The 17,274-nt window shown below is 44.6% G+C and overlaps 1 protein-coding gene across 3 annotated transcripts in view; it reads left to right on the top strand.

Moving 5' to 3' along the window:
- Positions 1–17,274, top strand: part of CPED1 (cadherin like and PC-esterase domain containing 1) — a 284,575-nt gene that overhangs the window by 14,060 nt on the left and 253,241 nt on the right. The window lies entirely within an intron of this gene.

Here is a 17,274-nt window from a genome sequence, read left to right as displayed (position 1 = left end):
TGTTTTGATTTCATAATCTGGAGGCGTTTATAGGCAGATTTTGGTGCGCTTATGTAAGCTGTTGAGGCTTTAGGTCCACGTCAGTCTAATGGCCTCATTGTGCAGTTAATTTAACACAGCCCAAAGGATAATGTCATGAAGAGATTCTCTTTGCATCTGGAGACTCTTGAGGGGAGAGAATGCGTATAAGCAACATCAATTCAAGCGCCAGGGATGCCCCTTCTTTTTCATTAAAAGGGTACAGTGTAGTGTGCTATTTAAATGTCACGTTATACAGTTATATTTCAAAATGTCACCAGTAGTCCCAAACTGTGCGGGCGCAGTTGAGTTTCCTCTTGATGTTGCACTGTTTCTTTAACGAACAATAGGAAGTGTAATCGCTGCAGCCCTCCACCGGCTTCTTCCGTCGTGGAAAATCTAGTATTAATTAAGCCAAAGTGCACAAATGCTTCAGGAAAAATGGAACAGGAAATTAACTTTTCTGTAGCCGTGCAGGAGCCTCCTCACCTTAGAGAAGTACCAACCAGGAAGTCGGCTTTCCTATTGAGCAGTAAACCTTTCCCAGAGGGCAGAAGTGATTCCAAATGGGCTTTTCATCTCTCCTCCCTTTATTATTAACCATCTTTATTTCTTTTTCTGAGTAAACCATGAAAACATTGCTAACACATCTGAAATAACCTATATGCAAGCTAAACCTATTTACCCAACTATGTTAGTGCTGCATAAGCTAATTTAAAAAAATAAATCTTTACTGTTGAAAGTTTATGTCTCAATTTTCCCCCCATGACCCTCTCCAGCCTGCCCCTGACCCCGCCCCCCATCCCAACCCCCAGACAATGTCCCATTGTCTCTGTCCATGGGCCATGCATATATGCATACAAGGTCTTTGGTTGATTACTTCTCACCCCACCCTCCTCTGCCTTCCCTCTGAGATTCCACACTCTGTTCCATGCTTCCATGTCTCTGGATCCACTCAGTTTATCAGTTTATTTTGCTACTTAGATTCCACCTATGAGTGAGATCATGTGATACTTTTCTTCCTCTGACTGACTTATTTTGCTTAGCATGATACTCTCCAGGTCCCTCCATGTTGTCTCAAAGGGTAAGAGATTCTTATTTTTTACTGCTGCATAGTATTCAATGGTACTGATGGGCACTTGGGCTGTTTCCAGATCTCAGCTATTGTAAATTGTGCTGCTGTGAACATAGGGGTGCATGCATCTTTTCTGATCGGTGCTTTGGGTTTCTTAAGATATATTCCTAGAAGTGGGATCACTGGATCAAATGGCAATTTCATATTTAATTTTTGAGGAACCTCCATACTGTTTTCCATAATGGCTGCACCAGTCTGCATTCCCACCAGCAGTGAACTAGGTTTCCCTTTTCTCCACATCCTGGCCTTGTGCTGGACTATCTAAGAATAAACTGGATTTCTAGGAAGGGAACTCATCACAGAATGCCAAATGCTATTCTGCCATCATTCATCCCCTCAAGGAAGGATTCTAGAGCTCAAGGAGTTGAAAATTTGGTAATAGCATTAGATGATGTTTTATTCTTTCCTTTGGAGGTAGTACTTATGTTGTGTTATTACTAGATACTGTCATCTGGCCAACTTTTATTTTTTATTTTTTTTTATTGTTTAAAGTATTACATATCTTAGTACATATATTTCCTTTTCCCTGCCCATTTATCTTCCCCCAGCCTCCCCTACCCCCTGTCACATGCCCTATCCCACCTCCCCAGTGTCTTGTGTCCATTGGTGTGCTTATATGCATGCATACAAGTCCTTTGGTTGATCTATTTCCTTCCCTCCCCAACACTCCCCAGCCTTCTCCTCAGTAATTTGACAGTCTGTTCCAACTTTTTATTTTTAAAGCAAAAAGTTGGCCATCAAATATATAAGCGTTCTAGATTGAGTGTGTAATTTTGAGAGCTCTAAGATAGAGTTTGAAAGGAATATGTGAGGTTGTGGTAAGATGCGTTGGTATATATGGCAGCCTCTGGCAAGATGAGCAGGATCAGGGTAGACTGGGTGGAGGCCTCTAGGGTTCTCGGGGCTCAGCCAGGCTGGGAGATGTGTTACCCAGGGTAGTCACAAAGGATAGCTAAGGTTGCTTATTAGTGCTGGCCAGTGGGCCAAAGGGACAAGATGAGAAAGGCCTGGAGAGTAAACAGCCAAAAGGGTGCTCAGATGACACATAAAATCAGAATATGTACCAAGGAGTAAATATGCACCTAAGGGAGCGTGGTGTGAAAATTTGGTACAAGGCAGGGTGTTTCTTTCCTGCAGATTCATGTCTGAATGTTTTACATTCTGCCCCCCCCCCCCCCCCCCCGTCCCTGCCTCCTTTTTGTTGTTGTTGTTGATAATCCTTACCTAAGGATACTATCCCGTTGATTTTTAGAGACAGTGGAAGAGAGGTGGAGAGACAGAGAGAGAAAGAGAAACATCTGTGTGGAAGTGACACATCGATTGGTTGCCTCCTGCATGTGCCCCTGACCGGGGCTAGAGATCTAGCCTGCAACCAAGGTATGGGCCCTTGATGGAATTGAACCCGGGACCTTTCAGTCCAAGGGCCAATGATCTATCCACTGAGCCAAACCGGCTAGGACTCCCCTATTCTTAACACTTTGGCCCCCACATGGGTAGGATGAGGAGAGCTCCTCCGGGTTTGTGAGGTGTGTGCCTTTATCCTGCAGCCCTTCATTCAGCCACACCCTGACTGACCTTCGCTGGCCGGGAGCTGCGGGGCCACCTGCATGGAGTGTGTTGGCTTTTGTCCGGACCCTCTGTGCAGTTCTGGAAGCCTGGCTTTCCGGAGAGAAGCCCCGTGAACTTGTAGGTACAGGAATGTGAATACGAGGCCAGAGACACTCTGCGCCTGGGACGGACACATTAGACCACATGTGTCAAACACAAGGCCCACGGGCCAAATCCAGCCCGCCAGGCCTTGCAATGTGGCCCGCACCGCGCTGTCATCACTGCACTCCGCTGTCAGTTTATGACATTGTCAGTTTATGACTGTTCAGTAAACCATTCGGCCCGCGATTTAGGCTGGATTTTAGATTTTGGCCCCTTTTCTGATTGAGTTCGACACCCCTACATTAGACACTTGACGTGGGATGTGGAACTTGTCCTCTTCTCTGGGGGAAGGGTGGTATGAACGTGGTGACTGGAGAGGCAGGGGATGGAAAATCTTCATCCCCAGCTCAGTGCCTGACTTCTACCCTGGTGTCCCCAGTTGTACTGTTTGGCTAGAATCTGTCCAGAGCAGGGCGTGTTCCCTGTGGTGCTAAGAGATGTCAGGCCGGCACCACAGATGCCCTCACAACGGCCTGCTGCAGAGGCCGGGGGGCTGCGGGTGTGGCCTGGGGAAACGCAGGCCGGGCTGCAGGGCTGGCAGGAGCATGAAGTCATCACTGGGCAGGAAGGGTGGCTTGAGGACGAGCAGCAAGCCTTGCAGGGAGAGGGGAGAGACGAGAAGGAGGAATGAAAGTGGGAGGCTGGGAAATTTCACAGGTGCATACTTTTGAAAGTTCTAAGTACAGACAATAGCGACCATATCTTCTAAACCAAAAAAGAGGGGATGCAATAAAGGGCTTTTTATATTTCCACTGCGAATTTTTTTTATAGAACATTATAACAAAGTATGAAGTTCAATCATATTTAGTTGTGTGCAATTAACAAATTATTTTTTATGTAGCGCCTGCCCAAACCTAGGAAGTATGTTCATTGTATATATGGTGTCCGTGGCTGTTTTTATCCATCTGTTATGTTTGCTTCAACACGGGGTTTTTATCAGAGAGGAATAGTAGAGATGGTCCACTGATTATGTAACCTCAAACCCAGCTCAAAATGTTCCTCTCCTGTTTAGTAAGATTCAGAGTTGCATTTTATTTACTTAATTACTCGATTAATTACTTTTTAAATCCTCACCAGGGGGTATTTTTTCCATTGATTTTCAGAGAGAACAGAAGAGAGAGGGAAAGACAGAGAGAAACATCAATGTGGTTGCCTCCTGCACATGTCCTGACCAGGGCCTGGGCAGGAGATGAGCCTGCAACTGAGATACATACCCTTGACCAAGTTGGGACCCAGGACCCTTTGTTCTGCAGGCAGGTGCTCTATCCACTGAGTGAAACCACAGAGTTGCTTTTTAGAGAAGATGGACCCAAGCCACTTGTCATGCAGCTGAAGCATGCGCAGAGGAGAGAACTTTGGCCTCCAGCTGCACCCAGAACCAAAGGTGGTCCCCATCCCCAACCCACCCCCATCCCTGCCCCAACCACCACCACAGGATGGGAACATAACGGCACTTGAACACCAATGACTTTTAAATGCTTTATTATCCCAAAAGGTGAAGGGATTAAGAAGTACAAAATAATAATTACAAAATAGTCATGGCATATAAATATAGCATAGGGAATCTCTACTAATAATACAGGAATATGCATATTGTCCAGGACTCTGTAAAGACTGAATAGCAGGCTGCATGGGGTGACCAGGCTGGTGGGGGGCAGTTGGGAGTGACCAGGCTGGCTGGGGGAGGACAGTTGGGGGCGACCAGGCTGGGAGGGGGGGCAGTTAGGGGAGATCAGGCTGGCAGGCAGAGGTGGTTAGAGGTGATCAGGCTGGCGGGCGGGTGAGCAGTTAGGAGCCAGTGGTCCCAGATTGTGAGAGGGATGTTGCTCGAGGGGTCCTGGATTGGAGAGGGTGCAGGCTCGGCTGAGGGGACCCCTGCCCCTTGCACGAATTTTGTGCACCAGGCCTCTAGTATAGTTAATAATATTATATTAACTATGTAATGACAATGTGTGGTGCCAGGTGGGGACTGGAAATATTGGGGGGATCACTTTGCAAAATACATGACTGTCTAACCACTATGCTGTACACTTGAAACTAATACAAAATAGCATTGAATGTAAACTGTAATTGAAAAATAAAATTTAAATAAAATAAATGCTTATTGTCCCTAAATGCACACACTATATTTCTCATATTCTACGAGTAATTTGACAGACATTTTAAAATCATATGATTAAAATGTTTAAGGTTTTTATGTTGTTATATTAATTAAGTGAGGAGGCCATTGGACTGAGAGGGCTCTGGTGCTGTGGCAGCCTGTGTAAGCAAACCAGATTCTAAGCCTGTAAGTGCCCCCAGGGACAGGCCGCAGAAGAATTTTCTTTCTTTGCTTCTATACTTTGTATACAGTTTTGCCCCTGGTTCCCACAGTGGGTGAGGGGCACGCTCCTAATCACTCTTGAGTTGACACTGCCCAATTCCGATTGATTTTTGCTCAAATAATCTTAACATTTTAAATAGACTTCAGTTTATCTTTCAACAATTTAAAGTATTTTAATTTGTCAAGAGGTTCTTCGATGCAATAACTTCTTTAAGAGATATTTAAATGTGCCTTACATTTAGGAGCGGCAGGCAGTGCATGTTAAAATGGTTTTATCTTCATGGTTTGAGTCTCCTGTGAGGCCTACAATCGCATGAGAAGTGAGACGGGAGGTTGGTGCCGTGTGCAGAGGAGGAAGACTCAGTGCTCAGGGGGGGCCAGTGTGGTGCTGGTGGTGGAAGTCCGGCTCTTCCTCCGGTTCCTGAGGAAAGCATTCCAAGGATTCGGCACTGGCGATGGTGGTCTCCTGACAGAATGTGTTCAGGAAGCCTGCCTCTGTCTGGGTTCCCAACGTCCCATCTCCCTTCGTCCCTCCATGGAAAAGGCCCTCTGTCCTCCAGTGGGGCCAGCATCGCAGCCTGCACCCAGGGTTTCTGCTTCAGAGTTCTTTGCAGCCTGCACAGTCTGCCTCTGGCTCCAGGAGGCCACTAGACACACATGGTCACGTGTTCCCAAGTGGAAGAGTCCAGGAACCAGTGGGTGGAGTACAGGAGAGAGAGAGAGAGAGAGAGAGAGAGAGAGAGAGAGAGAGAGAGAGAGAGAGAGAGAAAGTAGTTCAAAATAGCCAGTCAACCTCCTCAGTTTTCACAGCCTTGCACTGGGACCACTTCCTTGCCAAGAAGCTTTCTCCCAGGTTAGCCTGACCTGTGATTAAGTACCTCCCCTTCGTCACTTTGACTCCATTGTGCCTGTGCTTACCTCCCCCTGCCTCCCCACAACACACACACACACACACACACACACACACACACACGAGCATGCACACACACACGTGCGTGCGTGCATGCACACATGCACACACACACACGAGTGTGCACGCATGCACGCACGCACGCATGCACACACTCCTGCAGGGAGGAAGGGAGGGGTGCTAATCCCTGGGAGGGACAATGCTGCGATTCCCTGGGGGTGAAGCGCTGGCTTCCTGGTGAAGCCAGCAGGCGGTGTCCCCAGCTGACCATGCTGAAAGATTTCTGACTTTCCTTGCTCTCTTCCTTTTCATAAGGAGCCAAGGGCGGCAAGCTCCAGCAGATAGGGGAGCGAGCGGGAGAGGGGAGAACCAGGATGCAGAAGGCCCTGGGGTATTGCTGGCAAAGCCTGGAACTCAGACGCAGGGTCCCTGGCGTCTAGGAAAATGGTGGGAGCTGGAATGATGCTTAGGTATTGATGATGTTGTAATGAACGCAGTGTTCTCTCCTTTCTTGTGATTGCCTTTGTAAGGACTCACTATTTTAAGACTGAGTTGCTGAATTAACTTGTTTTGGTGTCAGGGGACAGAGACTTGCCATTATTTGAACCTTTTTTCTTTTTTTTCAAAAGAACAGGGTCTCTCCTTGTGTTCTGCTTAGTTTTTTATACGTGTTAGCTGTCGATTTTATTTCTCCGTTGTGGGTGCCCTTTCCGGCTGGGACAGTGGTAAGATTCAGGGGCCCAGAGAACAGTTACTGGAAAGGCTGCAAATGCCCCCGGGGCTCGAGGACAGAAAGAAAATAACTTCCTCCTCGGAAGCTCTGTGGGCTTCTGAGAGGGAGTGGGGGAGTTTGGGTGAGGGGTGGGGAAGAGGCAGTGAAAGGAGGGCAGAGGGAAGGAGAAGGTATAAAAGGTTTCACTGGAGTGGCTTTGGTTTGCTCCAAAATAGGAAGCAAAATAGATGGGGCCCAAAGAAAAAGCAATCTGCCTTCTCTCCTGGTTGCATTTAAAGCTTTATCTGTTTTTCCAAGATGCCTTGAAGGAAGCTGCCATGACCCCCAGCTCTTCCCCAGTATTTATCATCTCGGTTCAGTCTTTGTTATGTCTGCAAAGTTACAGCAAATAGTACACTGATGGCCCGCAGCTGTGCACCGTGGGTGGCGCCCCGAGGAAAATTAGTGGGAGGAAGAGCCTCCAGGGGGGGGATGGAAAAAGCACTTAATAGGACTTTCAAAAGAGAAGGACAAGAAAAAAAAAGTTGGGAGAAGCACAGGAGGGAATACCAGCTCCTCCAGGTTGGTTGTGAAGTGGATGCGTTCCAGTGGGGTAAACCGAGGCAGGCAATAACTACTGCCAGGCCCGGGGAGGCAAGAAGTCAAGGCAGGGGACGCCGGTTACGGGCTGGAGGAGAAATCCCTGTCTTTGTGCCCTTGGCTTTGTTTTTAGTATGTCCTCGTCTCCAAGACTCCTGCTCCGCATGAGGGTTAGCGGGGCAAGGCCTGAGCAGACAGCCCGCCTCTGAGGAACCCCAGCATGACCCATTTGAGAAGCTGCTCCATCTGAGAGAGAGACAGAGAGTTAGAAACATCAATGAGAGAGAAACATCGACCAGCTGCTTCCTGCACATCCACCAGGGATGTGCCCGCAATCAAGGTACATGCCCTTGACCAGAATCGAACCTGGGACCCTTGAGTCAGCAGGCCAATGCTCTATCCACTGAGCCAAACTGGTTAGGGCACTCCCCAAACTTTTTTTTAAATATGTTTTTATTGATTTCAGAGAGGAAGGGAGAGAAAGAGTTAGAAACATTAAGGATGATAGAGAATCATTGATCAGCTGCCTTGTGCACACCTCCCACGGAGGACTGAACCCACAACCCGGGCATGTGCCCTGACCAGGAATCAAACCGTGACCTCCTTGTTCATAGGTCGATGCTCAACCACTGAGCCACACGGCCAGACTACTTTTCTTTTCTTTTCTTTTCTTTTCTTTTCTTTTCTTTTCTTTTCTTTTCTTTTCTTTTCTTTTCTTTTCTTTTCTTTTCTTTTCTTTTCTCTTCTCTTTTCTTCTCTTCTTTCCTTTCCTTTCCTTTCCTTTCCTTTCCTTTCCTTTCCTTTCCTTTCCTTTCCTTTCCTTTTCTTTTCTTTTCTTTCTTTCCATTTCTTTCTTTCTTTCTTTCTTTCTTTCTTTCTTTCTTTCTTTCTTTCTTTTATTCTTTCTTTCTTTTGCAACTTGCTCTTCTTCAGCCTCTCCTTCTCCTTCTCTCAGTTACACAGGCCCAATACTGTGGGCCCCTTTCAGAAGGCACTGGGGTTCCAGCTTGTGGGTGAGGAGCATGGGCATTTAGCCCAGAGGTGACCTGGCTATTCTCAGGGTTTACCTTCAGATTATAGGCTTAACATTTATTAGAAGTGATGGGGTCTTTTCTGATCAACAACCATCCTCATCCATCTCTGAAGTCTCGGTGTTTCAGATGTTCCCAGCAGATTAAGGGCACTGGCCATATCAATCCCTACAGGTCTCCCTGTGTGGGCTGTCCATGCAAGGGGTGGCCCCGGCTCTTCTGTTCCCCCTTGTGAGCCGGGCTCTCTCATTCTTGCACTGAGCTGAGCGACTCGCTCTCTGTTTACTTAGTATCCCTGCAGCAAATCCTTTCTGGGACTTTTCTCGCTGCTCCTGGAATGTTTTCATCCTCTGCACTCCGCTCTCTCTCAGGGACACTCATGTGATCTGACTGGCCCGTGGCTGCCTCGCTGGACTCCTTTTAACCAAACCAGGCCCCGCGGTGCAGGGCTTCCATGCCTGCCCTCCTGCTGCAGGTGCTCGGGGTCTGGGGACCCCAGGCTTTGGGACGCACCGTGGTTTCTGGGCGTCACACAGGAAAGAATTCAAAGGCAAGCCAGCATCAAGTTTAAAGTGAAAGTGAGTTTACACTCATTTGTGGATGATAAAGAACATTATAAACTGATGAACCAAGAGACAGATATAGAGAAAGTAAAGCAACAGGCAGACTGTCAAATTACAGTGGGGAGGGGAGGAAGATCGGGGGGAGATAATAGATCAACCGAAGGACTTGCATACATGCATATAAGTACAACCAATGGACATAAAACTCTGGGGAGGGAGGGTATGTATGGGAGGGAGGGTGGGAGGCAAAAAAAAAAAAATCAATGAAATATATTTAAAAAAAAAAGAAAAAAAGTGAAAGTGAGTTTCTTAGTGAAGCGGTGAGGCAGAGCTGCAGCCCTTTTAGCTGAATTTGCTTCATTTATTGAGGTTCATTTAACTGGGGAGTATTCAAGGAGGGGAGGAATATTCAGGATCTTCCTGGGAAAGCTCTGTGGCCACTTGTGTCCTTATACGGGCTTTCCAACCTGAATGATGGTGGCATGTGGAGTGTCCTTCAGCGAGCTGATGTATTACACCGAGCATATGCTCCCGCTAGCGCTTACCGTCAGGTGAAAGGAGTTGGCGTGTTGGATCCAGCTGGTCTCTGCCGGTTTAAGCTATGAACCTGGTCTGGTGTGAGGTGGCTGTCCTTCTTGGCAGCTCCTGTACATTTCATCGTTTGTGGTTGTTCTGTCATGTACCCCATCTTACTCCCTGTGCTCTTCCTTCCCTTACTCCCCCCCCCCCCCCCCCAACTCCCCATGAGGAGATGACCCCTTAGGACAGGTCTCAGGCCTCTCTCTTATGTCTTGATCACTCAGGCCCCTGAGTGTTCTCATTTTTTTTTTTTTTCCTTTAAAGAAACCTCTTTTCTGCCTTATGGGAGCCAAGGAAGCAATGGCAGGTAGTCTGTAGGAAAGCCTATGGTTTAGGTTGTAAACTTCTCTGGCTCTTAATAAAAGGAATCCAAGTTTATCCAGTTGGACCTAATTCAAAAGACCAGCATAAGTTACCAGCATCAATTCTCTTCTACTCACCAGGTTTTCTGGGCTTCTGGATTCTATCTGGACACCCGCCCACGCAGAAAACAAAATAAAACAAGGACAACACGTCCAGTTTTCCTCATGTACTTCCTCCCTTCTGTAGGAAATGGACCTCTGGGATCCATCTCCAGCTGTTATGCCCAGATTTTGTGATCCCCAAAGACCACCAGGGAGCTGAGTCCGATGCAATAGCAGAAAGCCTGTATTCCATGCTAGCATGGGCTCTGTCCCACTTACACCAATGGTGGCATGGCAGAAAAGAGTGAGCTTCAACAGATCAAGGGGTTTTATAGGGGTGGTGATGTCACTGCTTTGGCTGACCCTGATTGGTTGGGTGAGGGTTAGGGTCTAGTTACGAAATGGAGGATTAGGAGTTAGCCCCGCCCTGCCTTTTCACAGCATGGTTGGCTTTTGATGGACTTTGCTGAATTCCCCCAGGGCAGACAGAACGTAGGGATGAGGGAAGGGGAACAAAGAACTGTGCTACTGGGTGAGCATTCTGGTGGAGACCCTGAGGTGTCTGCCTCAGCTAGACAGGGGAGGTAGAAACAGCTCAAAAAGCCTCAGCCCATTTTTTTTAAATGGTCCAGTGGGAGACCACAAGACCTACGTAGCATAGGAGGAAATAGGTGACCCCATAGTCCTCAGCCAATGAGGAGCCGGAGGAGGGACCAAATGAATAGGCTGTGTTCCCTGCCTCACGTGTGTTGCTGTACAATGGGATGGACACCTGCTCTCGAAAACATATTAAAAGTCTCATTTTTTGCCATACTTCTGCCTCAGAGTATATTCTTTGAATTCAGATGGGTGAGCATTTCTCATACTTCTCTGGCTCTTAATAAAAGGAATCCGAGTTTATCCAGTTGGACCTAATTCAAAAGACCAGCATAAGTTACCAGCATCAATTCTCTTCTACTCACCACGTTTTCTTTCTCAACTAGCTACTTAACAAGATAGTAAGTGATGTGGCATTGTCTGTATTTTTATCCTCAGTGCTAGTTAGCTTTTGTCCCCTACCTGGCCATATTTACCATTCGCAATAAAAGGTACCTGTGCTGCTGACCTTCAACGTCTTCCTGTTTTAAATGTTCTTCCCACCTTTACTCTCCCTCTAAGAATTACTTTTCTCCTCTCATTTTCCTTCATATACAACCTTCATAACACAGGCAAGAGTAACATCGTGACATCTGAAGGGAGTTCCTGGATGCACTCTACCGTGACCTGCAGGAATTTACATTGTCTGATTTCATTACATGTGTATTGCTCCTCCCACTAAGCTCAGTGAAAGACAGACCTTTGTCAGGATTCTTCACTGTTATGTCCCTCAGAGCCTACAAACATGCCTATCATATAGAAAATGTTCAAAAATCCTATATAATAAAGATGTAATATGCAAATTGACCATCACACCCTTGCATCACATGATGGCTGCCCCCACATCATCACAAGATGGCCAGCAGGGAAGAGCAGTTTGGGATGATTGGGCCATCAGGGGAGTAGTTAGGTATCAATCATGCGGGCAGGGGAGCAGTTAGGGGGCAATCAGGCAGGCAGGCAGGTGAGTTGTTAGGAGCCAGCAGTCCTGGATTGTGAGAGGGATACCCAACTGCCGGTTTAGGCCCAATCCCATAGGGGTTTAGGCCCCATACCCTGAGGGGTCCCAGATTGGAGAGGGTGCAGGCTGGGCTGAAGAACACCCCCTCCCACCCAGTGCATGAATTTTGTGCACTGGACTTCTAATATTAAATGAATGAATGAATGAATGAATGGACATTGAAAAAGAACCACTAGGAGAGAAAAGGGAGGGAATATTAAGCACCCAGCAGGAGGGGCTAGAGATGGATGAAGTTCTCAGGGATTTGAGAGTGGAAATAGGGGGGAGGTTTATTGCCCAATAAATCCCCTGGGGAGGCGGATTATGGAATCTGGAGAATTAGCAGAGTGATTAGCCACTGATCAGTGGAGGACAGATTTCTTTATGGAAATCAAAAGAAAAGAGGAAATGTTCGTTAAGTCAATAGCCTATAGGTTTGTCAAAAGAGAGGCTGTGTAACTCAATGTGTTTTCTTCTAATGTGCTAATTTTTCTCTATGGGTGGGGAAGCAGTTATCTATAGAAATTAGAGGTACCTGGAGAGTGAAGAAGTCTTATCACTGTGGACAGTGTAGGAAAGACTTGACCAAGGACACACAGCAGAATGGTTTGGGAAGCCTGAAGACTAAATTGGCTTTGCCTATGAGAATTTCACTGCTGAGACCGTCCTTTGGTCTCTTGGGCTAAGTTTCCATAACATCCTATTCCCCCTGATTTACCTGCCCTGTCCTGATTTCTTATAAATAGTTGCCTAAATCGGTTTTCTTTGATGGGCTGTCACCTGTCTGTCTTGCTTACTGCTGGATCCCCAGCTCTTCCATGCTTGAGGTTTTGTCACGTAAATATGATGGAAGCACAGTGGAGAAAGGGAATTTAACATATCAGACAGGCAGTGCTTGGACGCTGAATCATGGAATCTGAGCTGCAGAGACAGACGGTGAAAAGGAGGCTAGCAGAAGAAAGTTGGCATTTGGGGGAAAAACCAGTGGTAGAAGAATGGATATTTTGGAAATATATGAATGTGATTAGAGGATGAAATGTCTCATTTTACTTATAATTTCAGAGGTGAGACTGTGGGGGGAACCATAAAGTTCAAGGTGTAACCATTGGAATGGATGGTAGCACTGATGTAGAAGAGATAGTCATTGGGGATGAAGAAATAATGGATATATTATGGCTTGAGATGCAGATGTCAAAGCCTCCACTGAGATTTTCTAGTGGATTTTTCACCTGATAGTGAGTACAATAATTAAAGGGCATGCATGTATTTACAAATAATTAACTCATACTTGCATTCATAAATTAATTCATTTGCTCATTCACTCATTCATTCATTCATTCATTCCCTCTTATTCAGAAACTGCAGTAAGCTGTGTGTACAACAATGACCAAAGCAGACAAGTGTAGGCTCTCATGGAACATACAGACTAGTAGGAGAGGCAGACATTAAACAAATTACATATAATTATAAACTGTGAAGAGTGAAAAAGGGAAAATTAGAATCAGGAATGGGTGAATTTTCTCAAAGCTGTACTGAGCATACATTTTTAAAAATATATATTTTATTGATTTTTTTACAGAGAGGAAGAGAGCGTTAGAAACATCGATGAGAGAAAAACATTGATCAGCTGCCTCCTGCACACCCCCCACTGGGGATGTGCCTGCAACCAGGGCACATGCCCCTGACTGGAACATAACCCAGGACCCCTCAATTCACAGGCTGACGCTCTATCCACTGAGCCAAACCAGTTTCGGCCTGAGCATACATTTTTTATATTAATATTGGAGGTCCAGTGCACAGATTCGTGCACCGGTGGGGTCCCTCGGCCTGGACTGTGCCCTCTCCTGGTCTGGGACCCCTCAGGGGATGTCAGAGGCCTGGTGCACAGATTTGGCCCAGTCCCTAAATATATATATATATATATATATATATATATATATATATATATATATATATATATATTATTGCTTTTCTTTCTTTCCTTTTAAAAAAAAATATATTTTATTGAGTTTTTACAAAGAGGAAGAGAGAGGGATAGAGAGTTAGGAACATCAATGAGAGAGAAACATTATTCAGCCTTCTGCACCCCTCCTACTGGGGATTGCCTGCAACCAAGGTACATGCCTATGACTGGAATCAAACCTGGGACCCTTCAGTCTGCAGGCCGACGCTCTATCCATTGAACCAAACCGGTTTCGGCTGCTTTTGTTTATTATTTGTTAAGAACTTATGTAAGAGCCACAGATGAGCAAACTTGCCTTTCACTGGGTGTTGGGTGTTGAGATAGCCCTAACGTACATTTGAAAGTACAGTCAGATGGTGCTCCGTGTTATGGAATAGCTCTGACAACTGTATGGTCCTTCCGTGATGGGCTTGAAGTTCAGTTGAGTCAGCTGTGAGATCGAAGGCAGAGGCTCACTGAAGGTTCATTCAGGTGAGGAGCATTCTCCAGAAACCCTGCTTGCATTTCCAGGGAACTGTAGCTCCCATCCTGCAGTAATAAATAAGTTTTAAGTAGAAAATGTGTAAGTTATACATCCTAGCAAACTTTATCCATTTTATTTCTTGAAGCACCTAAAATAAGTGCACATTTCTTCAATTGAAAAAATATTTTATTCTTATAGTGGGAAAAATTAAAACATAATTCACAGTAATAGGCTCTGCAATATTTCTAAAATGCCAAAAAATCTAGACCAGCAAAGCAATCTGACTTTTAGTTATATATGACACACATCCTAGGTCTACTATATGTTTGTAGAAGCACCAAAAGATGCCATAAATACATGGCTACTTTAATAAATCCAGAAATAATCTTTCTGTTGTATAGGGAAAAAGTTTTATTTTTGATTCCTACTATGTTTTTAAAGGGCAGTATTTCTTGGTTTTCTGGTGAGTCTTAGAGAAAACTTTTTAATAGTATGAGTACCTGAGAAATATAGTACTTTCATAATATAGCTTTTTATTCATTTTTTACTAAAAGTTACTATTTTGCTCAAATATTTAACTCTATTTTCGTGATTCTTGCTACTATTCTCAATTCTACTGAAGTAAATTTCTTTTTTCCCTTTTCTATTCCAAATATTCCATAGCATTATTTATAACAAAGACTTTTATACATTGAGAAAAAGGATGTTTGCATTCACTCATTCATTCATTCATTCAATCACTCACTCAAAGAATATGTATTATATTCCCATTACGTTCCAAATACTGTTCTTAGGTTGAGGAAACCAAAGTGAATAAAACAGACAAAAATACATGCTTTCATTTACCTTCCTTTATGGTGTGTGGAGACAGAAAATAAGCAGAGTGAATAACTAAATTATATTTTTGCATTAAAAGGTAATGAATACTACAAAGAAAAACATACCAGGGCATCTGGAACCACACAGTTTATTTTAGAATGGTTTCTTTTTGACATAGAACAAACCATATTAATTGAAAAGTTTCTAGAATTCCTATTATAAAAGCCCAGTTACAATATAACATTATTAATCAACTTCATATATTTAACATAATTTATAGATAGGACACTGTATTACACACTTTAACATAGAAAATATACTTAATTCCCAATATAACCTTATGAGGCAGGATTTTTTACTACACATAAGAAACACCCTGATAAAGAGTGATTCAATAACTCTCCCCCACAGATGAAGCAAGCGATCAGCACAGCCTGAATTCACATCCAGATTTTGGATTTCCCAATGCTTCTCTAGTCTGACTCTGCCTTGCTTCATGTAACACTCCAACTCTTTATTACAACATTCTGTCCTCTGCTTTATCGAAGTGGTATAAAGGTTTCAGATTTGGAAGTCCTCCCAATAAGAATGTGTTCAGTTAATAAAACAACTTTCACATAGTCTAGCAGAATGATTTCCGAGGGACTTTTCTGTTGATCTCAAGAAATGCCAGAGGGAAGTGATTTAGGGATTCGAGTGTCATTAGATTAAAATATCTCGCTTCTCAATTAGATTCTGAGGCTTGCAAGTCTCAAGTTTAGTTGTAGTGGTGCCCAGCTTGAACGTATTTTTCCACTAAATATATAACTTCAAAATTTCCTGAGGAATCAGGAGCTTTTATTTCTAAAAGTGCTGCTCTTGGCGTTGGCTAATCCCCATTTGCTGGTGCGGTTGACACACTGTTAGCACAGTTTTCATTTCGCATACCCAGTGCGTGCACCTGTTGCCAGACTGGCTAAAACCGTTCTCACTCCTTGGGATTGGGCCACTTTGCTGATACAGTGTGTTATAAATATTGCAAGGACAGGGCAATATTTGTAGGACAGGATGATACAACATAATTTGACTGGCAAGCTCATTTCCTATTTGGTCCCCGTGGCCAGAGACATGAGTTAGAATTTCAGCCTATGTCAAGGTTATTACAGAAATGGCCAGTCATTATATTTCATTTAGAATAGGCTCTCTATAAGGTATATTGGTAAGAGTTACCTCTGTGTTGTTTAACCTGATCCTGATTGGGGGGTGGGGGCGGGGGAGAGGAATGGTATCTTCCTAAATAATAACTTGAAGTTTGAAACTACCATCTCTACGTGAAATCACTGCTATACTTGAACCGGCTGTAATAGAGAAACACTTCCGGGGATTGCGTGAGAAAATAATACGAGAAGGGAATTCTGGCCGCTGCACTTTGCTTGAGTGACACCGATATATTTGGAAGCATCTGTCTTCCCCTTCCACCTTGATGCATGTTTGCTTATTTTGGCCTCCTAGGTGCTACTGGTTCCCTCTGACTCCCGTGTCCAAAGGTTCGAACTGTATTGAGGTTCAAGTGCTCCTTCTTAGACGTTTATCATTGCAAACTAGAACCAGATTTTTGGGGAAAAGCACATCCCAATTTGCAGTTAAACTCTTGAGTTCAAATAGTTTCCTTTCCAATAAACGTGATATCCTTTAGTCAGTCATGTTTTGCCAAAGTACCCCACACAGAGAATGTGATTAGGAAGTGTTCTATTCCTTTCCATGATATTTATCACACGTCGGTATGGGGCAGGCAGAACTCAGAACCAGAAACGTTTTTCCTGACTCTTTGATCTTTATGATACGGTATATTGCTTTAAAAAAATATTTTATTGATTTTTTACAAAGAGGAAGGGAGAGGGATAGAGAGCAAACATTGATGAGAGAGAAACATGGGCCAGCTGCCTCCTGCGCACCCCCCACCAAGGATGTGCCCGCAACCAACGTACATGCCCTTGACTGGAATCGAACCTGGGACCGCTCAGTCCATAGGCCAACTCTCTATCCACTGAGCCAAACCAGTCTTGGCATTATACGGTATATTGTTATTTTTAAAACACAAATCTAGTACCTCTTCTATGCCGGACACAGTTCTAAGCACTTTACAAATGTTAACTCCTTAATCCTCACAGCATCTTGGGAGGAAGGGATTGGCCAAGGTCACACACATGGTGCTGGTGGGGCCAGGGGACTCAAACCCAGCAGCCTGGCCCCAGAGTTTCTGTTCTCTTGCACTCCACTGTGCATTATGTAGTAATTTTCAGATGATTCTCTCTCATCGTTGATGTTTCTTTTTCCCTCTCCTTTCCTCTCTGAAACCAATAAAAATATACTTAAAAAACATTATAAAAATGTCATTCTTTCTACTTGTCAGTGAGAAAACTCCCTTT

The sequence above is a fragment of the Pipistrellus hanaki genome (assembly GCF_964339955.1).
Source record: "Pipistrellus hanaki genome assembly, chromosome: 10".
NCBI classification, from domain to species: domain Eukaryota; kingdom Metazoa; phylum Chordata; class Mammalia; order Chiroptera; family Vespertilionidae; genus Pipistrellus; species Pipistrellus hanaki.
The sequence above is the reverse complement of the archived record's forward strand: the minus strand, read 5'-3'. Positions and strand labels throughout refer to the sequence as shown.